Source organism: Durio zibethinus, unplaced genomic scaffold (genome assembly GCF_047325235.1).
Source record: "Durio zibethinus cultivar Kanyao isolate XHJ-2024 unplaced genomic scaffold, ASM4732523v1 HiC_scaffold_3, whole genome shotgun sequence".
Taxonomy (NCBI): domain Eukaryota; kingdom Viridiplantae; phylum Streptophyta; class Magnoliopsida; order Malvales; family Malvaceae; genus Durio; species Durio zibethinus.
This window is the reverse complement of record NW_028323044.1, coordinates 6,280,213-6,290,212: the sequence shown is the minus strand read 5'-3', so window position 1 is coordinate 6,290,212 and position 10,000 is coordinate 6,280,213. Positions and strand designations below refer to the sequence as shown.

At 35.0% G+C, this 10,000-nt stretch overlaps 1 non-coding gene and 1 pseudogene across 2 annotated transcripts in view; both read left to right on the top strand.

The window, feature by feature from the left end:
- LOC149504611 (protein Ycf2 pseudogene) overlaps nucleotides 1-10,000 on the top strand; it is a 133,623-nt pseudogene that overhangs the window by 25,494 nt on the left and 98,129 nt on the right. The gene's annotated exons all lie outside the window — the stretch shown is intronic.
- Nucleotides 5,788-5,858, top strand: TRNAC-GCA (transfer RNA cysteine (anticodon GCA)). The gene has a single exon. It is a non-coding gene; the product is annotated as a tRNA-Cys (tRNA).

Sequence of the window (10,000 nt, the reverse complement as noted above, 5' to 3'; positions counted from 1 at the left end):
TACTGTATTTCCAGGATTGAATTTCATATTCGAATGAACCTCGTAATCGTAAGAAAGTAGGTTTTTTAGCGATGGGCCTAGCAAAAGCAAAATTAGGATAGGGCCCTACAGGATCTCTCCCCCCCCCCTCAAAATCGGACATGAGAGTTGCCTCTCATCCGGCTCAAGTAGTTACACCAAATAAAGATAAAGAAAGGAGTTCTCGCTTTCAAATTCTAGAACCCCCCCCCAAAAAAAGGTCTACTCTTTACTCAAGTTCCAAAGAAACATTTCATTGATTCATTCTTCTTTTATTGATTTATATTTTCTTAATTCTTTATTCAATTCGAAATTAGGACATAAATGAAATGTGAAATTCTTGAGTAGTCTACTTCCCCTCGAATGATGAATCCTCTTAAATTAAAGGAGTGTCATAAGGGATTTACTTGTCTATGTACCCTTCCATTCGATCTCTTAGGTCCTGCCTTACCTTACCTCGACGGTTATACCACGATGCCCTTAACTTAAAGCCTAAGCCTATATGCGATGTATAGACTCCTGCAACCATGACATATTTGTTTACTTGAACATAATTTCATTTCTTTCTAAAAGAACTAAAAGAAATGAGAATGGTTAATTCCACAAAAGAAAGAAGTCTTTTTTTTTCACGAGGTACAACTCAAAATTCCTATTTATTTATTTTTACTGACTCGACCATAGACCAATTCCCTTTTTATTTGGGAGTATTGAATACACCCATAATTCTGAGCTTCATGTTACTCCTCCCAGAGACATGTCATGTCAGATCCAGGGCATCCCAATTCGATTGAATGGGATGACAGTTTTCTCATTGCTAATCGGTAAATCATAATTTCGATCAAATCACACATCGCAGTATACTAGACCCTCTAATTCTTTAAGAGGTTTATCTAAAAGATTGGCGATATAACTAGGACGACGTTTCAAATACCATACATGAGTTACTGGACATGCCAGTTTTATGTATCCCATTTGATATCTTCGTATCCGATACTCAACAAATTCAACTCCGCATTGTTCACAAAATTTAGGGCCCTGCTTTTCATTTCCAATTACTCGATAATTTCCACAAGCGCAAATTCCACTTTTTATAGGTCCAAAAATTCTTTCACAAAAGAATCCATCCTTTTCCGGTTTATTGGTTTTGTAATGAAAAGTATAGGGTTTTGTCACCTCTCCAACGGTTTCTCCATTAGGTAGGATTTTATTGGCCCAAGCACTTATTTGTTGGGGAGAAACTGAGCCAATTCGGAGTTGTTGATGTTTATATCGGTCGATCATAGAAGACAAATTCTGATTCATTCCGATTAAGCTTCCTTCCTATTAATCTGGAAGTTCTTCTCAGATACAAGGAAATGATTCAGTTCCAGAGCCAAAGATCGTAATTCTCGGACGAGCAATCGAAAAGATTCTGGAGCATTTTCAGGTTTAGGTATTGTTCCTCCAATGATCATAGTACCAAGTACTTCTTGGCGAGCTCTAATATGATCAGATTTATAAGTAAGCATTTCTTGTAAAATATGAGCAACACCAAATCCCTCTAGAGCCCAAACCTCCATTTCTCCTACCCGTTGTCCTCCTTGCTTGGACCTTCCTCTAAGTGGTTGTTGTGTACAAGTGTATAATGTCCACTGGAACGCCCATGTATTTTATCATCAACTTGATGAATTAATTTCAAGATATAAGGTTTTCCTATTATAACAGGTTGTTCAAAAGGGTCCCCCGTTCTTCCATCAAATAGTCTGCTTTTTCCTGGATACTCGGGTTCAAATACCCATGGATTCGCTGTTTGCTTACCGGCTTCATATAATTCGGAAAACACTAGTTTTCTCGAAGCCTCTTGTTCATATCTCTCATCAAACGGTGCTATTCGATAATGTCTATCTAGTAGACTCCCTGCTAACCCAAGCGAGCATTCAAATATCTGTCCCACATTCATTCGTGAAGGGACTCCTAATGGGTTGAAGACCATATCAACAGGTCTTCCGTCTTGCAAATAAGGCATATCCTGTCTAGGTAAAATTTTGGAAATGATACCCTTATTTCCATGTCTTCCGGCTACATTATCGCCTACTTTCATTTCGCGTTTCTGTGAAATATATACACGAATCGTTTCCGGATTAACACTAGAACCCCCTTTTTTCTGGATCCATCTCACATCGATGACTCGACCCCTCCCACCTATAGGTAATTTTAGACAAGTTTCCTTTGAAGTGGATACCTGAATCCCAGTATGGCCCGTAATAATCTATCTTCTGGAGCTATGATGATTCTTTCGCCACCTGAGGCGTTAATTTACCTACTAAAATATCGCCCGTCTCCACCCAAGATCCCAGCATCACAATTCCATTTTTGTCTAAATTGCGGAGTAAATGGGCTTCTAGGTGCGATATTTCGTTAGTGATTCTTTCAGGACCTTGGCTTGGCACATGAGTCTGAATTTCATATTTTCGTATGTGAAAAGAAGTATAAATATCTTCATATACTAGACGCTCGCTAATGAGTACCGCATCCTCAAAATTGTAACCTTCCCATGGCATATAAGCTACTAATACGTTTTTGCCCAAAGCGAGTTCGCCACCAACCGTAGCGGCACCATCCGCTAAAATCTGTCCCTTTTTAATGCATTTACCCCGCTGAACCCGGGGAGTTGATGCATACAAGTATTTTTGTTGGAACGTTGATACATAACTAATGGAATGCTTAGAGTATCCCCATTACCCGATAAAATAATCTTGTCAGTATCGGTAGAAATGATCTTTCCCTCTTGATCGGCTATAGCGGGAACCCCTGAATCTAGAGCCAATTGGCGTTCCAACCCAGTTCCAACAATGCACTTCTCGGAACGCGAAAGCGGAACTGCTTGGCGTTGCATATTAGAACTCATTAAAGCCCGATTCGCGTCATTATGCTCGATAAAAGGAATGAGGGGAAGCTCCCATAGAAAAATATTGAAAAGGAAAAATACTTCGAAGATGAACTTGTTCCCATGCAATAGTCAGGAATTCTTGGCGGTATCGAGCCGGAACAACCTGTTCTTCCTGAATACCCTGATTCAAGGCCAAAGAATTTCCTGCCGCTACCATATAATATTCATCTCGACTGGGGATAAATAAAGCATCTGTGCTTTTTTTTGATCTCTCAAATATTTTATAAAATGGACTTTCTAGAGACCCCCAACGACCAATCCTGGCATGAATTGCTAAGGATCCAATAAGTCCAACATTGATTCCTTCAGACGTGTCAATTGGGCAAATGCGTCCATAGTAACTAGGATGGATATCTCGTATCCGAAAATTAGCAGTTCGCCCGGTCAATCCTCCGGGGCCCAAATAACTCAATTTTCTCCCATGAACTATTTGTGTCAATGGATTTGTTCGATCCAACACTTGAGACAATGGGTGTAATCCGAAAAAGGATTCATAAGTGGTTGTTAATGGAGTCGAAGTTACCAAATTCTGAGGAGTCGGTATCAATTTATGCCTAATTGCTCCGCATATAGTTCCTCTAACTACATTTTCTAAACGAACCAGAGCCAATCCGAATTGATCTTGTAAGAGATCCGCTACAGAACGAATACGCTTATTTTTCAAATGATTCATATCGTCAAGTGTACCCATTCCAAATTTCATTCCAATCAAATGATCCGCAGCTGCCAATATATCTCGCGGTAACAAAAATGTATTGTTCTGAGGTATATTAAGATTCAGTCTCTGGTTCATATTTCGTCGACCAATCCTTCCTAATTCACATCTTTGCTGAAAGAATTTCTTTTGTAATTCCTTACACAAGGATTCAGAAAATACCGGATCCCCGCCTACACAAGAAAATTGTTGATAAACTCCAAAATGGCATTTTCTTTTGGACCCAATTTTTGTTTTTTTCCTTATCGGTCAGGAAAGACAAGAAAATTTCAGGGTAGCAAACATTCTCTAGAATTTCTCTTAGATTCGAACCCATAGCTGATGATAGAACTAGAATAGATATTTTCTGTTTCCTACTTACACGAGCCCATATCCTTGCTTTTCTATCAATCTCTAATTCGAACCTCCCCCCCCAATCTGATATTATGGTACCAGTATAGACCGAAATTCCGTTAGGATCCAATTCTGATCGATAATAGATACCGGGGCTTTGCAATATTTGATTGATCACAATTCTGTATATTCCATTTACTATAGAAGTTCCGAGGGAGTTCATTAAAGGAATGTTTCCAATAAAAATTGTTTGTTCTTGCATATCCTTACTGGTTTTCAAATTAATCCTGCGGATACATAATTTAGAAGAATATGTGAGTGATTCATATACAGCATCCCTTTCTTTTATCAACGGTTCCACCAATTGATATGTTTCCACAAATAATTGAAATTCAATTTCTTGATCTGTATCTTCAATTTTGGAAACTTATCAAGTTCTTCTGTTAAGCCCCGATCCATGAACCCACAAAATCCTTCAAATTGTATCTGATTCAACCCAGGTATTGTATACATTTCCCCATTTTCATTCCCGAGCATTTGAATTTCCCATTTATCAAAAAAATCCCATTCTTTCTCATTCTTCATCGAATCATATGAATCGATCTAATAATGATGGAATTGAATTTCTATTCTGTTTACTGAATCACATGAAATTTTATCTAACTCCATATACCATATAATATATATGGAATGTATGAAATGCGTATGAACGGAAGAAGAAAAATTATACTCAAATTTTAATTTATATTTATAACAAACAGCTACATAAAAGAATTGATAAATGCCATTTAGCCTTATGGAGTTTTGTATAGAATATCAAAAAAAAAAATAATAATTCAATTCTACCATTATTATGATATTCCATATTCCAATCCGATTGAATACCAGAAAAATGAAATGAATTCCTGATTTGATCTGTTCGTTGAGATAAAGACAAAATAATCATAAATATATATCGGGAGAGAGTTGATTTTTCTAGCACTTAATTTTTTCATAGATTCCATTGTTCTGTTCAAAAAATGATTCGCAGAGAAGAGAGATGTTTTTACCCATTTTTTAGTTTTTTATTTTTTAGTAGAATATTTAGAATATGATTGAAGTGCGTACGAAAAGAGGGCTTGTATTTATTAAACATATGCAGATATAGCATTTCTATTTATATATGTCTTTCCTCTTTTCTTTTATTCCATTATAGCTCTCTAGTGGAGACAACACATGGCGTGCTCTATCAAAATTCTATTTTTTCTTTAATTTTAATCTATTCAATGAAAAATTGAACACGATAATTTCTTGCTGATTCCCTATGGACATCATATCTAGATAGATAAAATACCTCATTAGATAACTAGAGCTGTGTAACAACTTATGTTCGGGGGTTTACATAGACTCATAATTGCTGTTATATTATTATATATAATTTATAATTATATAATTTATAATTGAAATTAAGAAAGTTTTTTTATTGAATTGAAAAATTGAAAAAAAAAATCAATACTAATTAGTTATGTATCCATTTTTATTTTCTTATACCATTAGAGAAAGACAAGTGAAGAAGAATCGTCCATAAATTTGCCGTCAATAGTTAATAGTTAATGGTTCCAATTTTTTTGTCCTGCATTTTTACTTTTGTAACTGAGAATCCACATTTTCTTTTTCAATAGAAAAGAAAAAAGAAAGGGACAGTTTTTGTTTTTAGATATTGTGTGTCTTGAGATACTATAACCAATTGAAGGTATGGATCCAATCTAAAAATAAAAAGGGGATACTCTCATTTTTTTGTTTGTAGCCTTTTGGCGACATGGCCGAGCGGTAAGGCGGGGGACTGCAAATCCCTTATTCCCAGTTCAAATCCGGGTGTCGCCTGATCAACAAACAACGCGAAATCCTATATTCTGTTTTGCTGATATAACTCGACCAATTTTCTCCGGCAAAAACAAGTGTAAGAAAAGGACTCTTGATACTTTCTTGATTATAAACTTGATTATAAACTTCCGGAGGTTTTGTTTTCTAAAGTGTTGTAAATCCTTACGTCTAGGATTCAAGGAAAAACTAGAGTAGTGGAAGGGAATGAGTAAATCTTGATATGGTAGCCCCTCCCCTACTAATAGAGGGGCTACTATCGGAGTCTTGAATTAGATTGGATAACGGGAGTGTTTAATTAACTAATGAATGGTTGTAGAAGGGTTGGAAGATACTTTGTATACAGACTGATGAAAGTCTCTGAGTGTTCAGGCATCCAATCAATATTAGATTGGATGGATAATTGGCTTTTACTTAATAAGGGACACCAAAAGAAAGAAGAAGTCTTATTATTGCTACATGTGAGTAACATTCTTTTGATACTTCCAAAAGTGTTACTGCGTATTTTGCTTGTGCTTAATGGTTCTCGATTTTACTAGAATCATATAAGAACTGTTATAAGCGGATTTATTGAAGTGTTTCATCAACGGTGGTGGTGTCAGAATTCCCTTTTCCTTTTGACTCTGCACCGGTAATTCCACTATTATTAGTGAACAATAATGGAAAAATTCCTTCCTATGTGTTTCATATTCATAGAAATTAGGGGACATAATACACATGGATATAGTAAGTCTTGCTTGGGCTGCTTTAATGGTAGTCTTTACATTTTCCCTTTCACTCGTAGTATGGGGAAGAAGTGGACTCTAGGGGTACTTCTAATTGGGTTGAGGAATCAAACCGTATCAATGGTTTCTAGATCGTTTTGCAAAGCCTTTTAACTATTTTATTAGTCTTCATTTCGAAATTCTTGGATTCTAGTGGAGTAATGTATTCTATGAATAATACCCTTTCAATCAAAATCAAACAAACATTTCAATAATTCCCATGTTCGTATTTCGAAAGTAAAAGGGATACGGATGATAGGCAATTTATTAAAAAAAAAAAAGAATTCTTCCTAAATTTTCTATTTTGATGAACCAGCTCTTACCAGAGTTATATATGGACAATGAGGGACAAGGAACCCCCCCCCCCTTTTTTTTTTCTGTATTTGTTTGTTTTTATTTCCTTCCCTCTTTACTGTTACTGTTCAAAGAGAAAAAAAGTAGTTCTTTTATTTAATAAGATCTTGCCTTAGTGTAGTCACATATTGCACACTTACCCCCTGTTTTATTTATTATTTTAGGAATTTTATTTATGCCATGCTTTATTGACTCATTTCATATCATGGATCAAAGAAAAGAAGTTAAATTAAAAATCGGTTCCATGAAATGAAAGAATTAGAAAATCGTAAGACTTGCCTTTCAATTATTTCAGATTGATTGAAATCAACACAAATAAAATAGATCAAGCGAAGAAATAAAATTGAGATACTATGTACATTACATATATTTCATTACATATATTTAATTGATATCGACATGTATGAAGATACATATTGTAGATTCATCTATATTAAGCTTGTATCTTTATACATTACAATAATAGATATGGATAGTATGGTAGAAAGATTCATATTTTTTTTCTACCATACTATCGAGTTTGATAGGATACTGCTGATTCTAGTCCATTCATTTTATTTAATTTATTTAAGACGTGGCAATTGGAATCCTTTTTTTCTTAAATCCTTGATAAAAAGTCAAGTTTCATTCAAATTAATCACTTTGACTGACAGTTTTTACGTATATTATAAGTAAAAAGGCGGTAGGAACTAGAATGAACAGCGCTGTAGCAATAAATGCGAGATATTTACTTCCATAATTTCATTGTTTTTGTTACTTCGCAATAACTCGGGATTTAATCCCATAGAGATGATAATTTGTCGCTTGTAAATTCAATGCGATGACTTACATTTCAATGACATCGATCGGATCAATATCATGAATAACAATATCTAAGCTATCAAATCGATTCACCGTCGAGAATTGAATAGTATAACATAGGAAGCTCTTTTATCCACACCGAATACAAAATTGGATTCCTGGCCCAATCAAAAGAATCCTTTCCTTTATTTCTATATATTCTTTTCCACTCTTTCTTTTCGATAATCTACCGCCTTCCTTGTACAATCATCTGATGATGTATCATCTGACTGCTTTTCCACTTTCACCGTTTACAAATAGTTTACAAATAAACCCCAACAAAAAATGGAAAGGAAAAAATAATAAAAAAGGCTATCCTTGGAATGAAATTCTTTCATTTGTATTCCCTTTCACAGAAAATGGAGGGATCAATTGATGTATTTTTTTTTTATTGTATCCGTCGGGACTGGACGGGGCTCGAACCCGCAGCTTCCGCCTTGACAGGGCGGTGCTCTGACCAATTGAACTACAATCCCAGGGCAATAAAGAAAAGTGTACAGCATAGATATTCTTATGATTTCATTCAAGCCATTTTCTATTTAAATTTTAGATTCGAATCGCCGTGTTGTACACACACAAAGGCGCGAGTGATATATTGATATCCATACGGGTATGCGCTTTAGTGAGAGCAACGCGGATTACTAGTACTAGTAATCCTTTCGTTATTGCCAAATCGATCGATAATCAATTTTAAAATGAAAAAAAAAAAAGAGTCTTTTTTCTTTACTTTACTCTTTCTTTTCATTAAACTTTATACTTAATGATCCTGATATGAATCTAGATCATTATCAAGGTCAGAATTTTATGGGACCAAATAAATAGAACAAATAAAAAACAAAATAGCGGTAGGGATGGATATATCAGAAATTGGACTTTTTTTATTCTTCCCTAATTTTTTGTTTGGCTTTTCTGGAAAACAAAATACAAAAAAATGGGCATTTTATGTTATGGCGGATCAGCGAATTATTGGGCCGAGCTGGATTTGAACCAGCGTAGACATATTGCCAACGAATTTACAGTCCGTCCCCATTAACCGCTCGGGCATCGACCCAGGAAGAATCAATTATAGGTTTATTGATAATCCATGATCAACTTCCTTTCGTAGTACCCTACCCCCAGGGGAAGTCGAATCCCCGCTGCCTCCTTGAAAGAGAGATGTCCTGAACCGCTAGACGATGGGGGCATATTTGCCTGACCGACATCATACTATGCTCATAGTATGAACAGTTTTTTGAAATTGTCAATATAATGGAATGATATGACTAGATCCGAAAGCTTTTTCCATCTTTTATGATTTTCCATTTTTGATTCATGATTTATACTCATAAATCATTCATTTGAATCGCCACTCTATTCTATATAGAAATAAATTAGATATAGAAATAAATTAGATAAATTCAATCTATTATATTATTATATTATATAAATCGATATTATAAAAAGAAACTAGATTATATAATACTACAAAGTATAAGATCCTTTCGGGAAGTGATTGGTCTGACATAAACATAAAAAGGGGAGTTAAACTTCATTTCTTCCACTTTCATTCTTCATTTCTTCCACTTTCATTCATTGATTCACTCATTATTAAGATTAAGACGAGACAGGCGTATTTCTATCTCACACTAAGCCAGGAAATTAACAAAAAGTAAATCTGGAATTTTGGGAAGAGGGAGCAAGAAGTTATCGAAAATTATGTGTGTTTTTTTTTTTTTCTAAAAATTGGGTTCGGTGGACAAAGCAAATCTCTTCATCACATGTTTCGATAAAATATATTGGATCCTGTCGAATTGCTAAGGTACATCTATTAATCAAATCAAATAAATGAATTTCGTTCTGTTCTGATAAGCCAATTATGATCGGCCTTGCAAACAATTCATTGCATTGATATTTATCAAATCCCATATCAATAAACCCATTTTACCCTCTACACGTTAAGTAAATTAGAATTCTCATTCCTGAATGAGCTACTAGCCACTATGAGTCTACTGCATATACTTATATATATATAACTTATACTTATATATATATATATAAATAGATCTTATCGATCATTCAGTAATTGAATCGAACGGCCCTTTTAACTCAGTGGTAGAGTAACGCCATGGTAAGGCGTAAGTCATCGGTTCAAATCCGATAAGGGGCTTTTGGCTTTTTTTTTCATAAAACTCCAGTGAATAGTAGTAT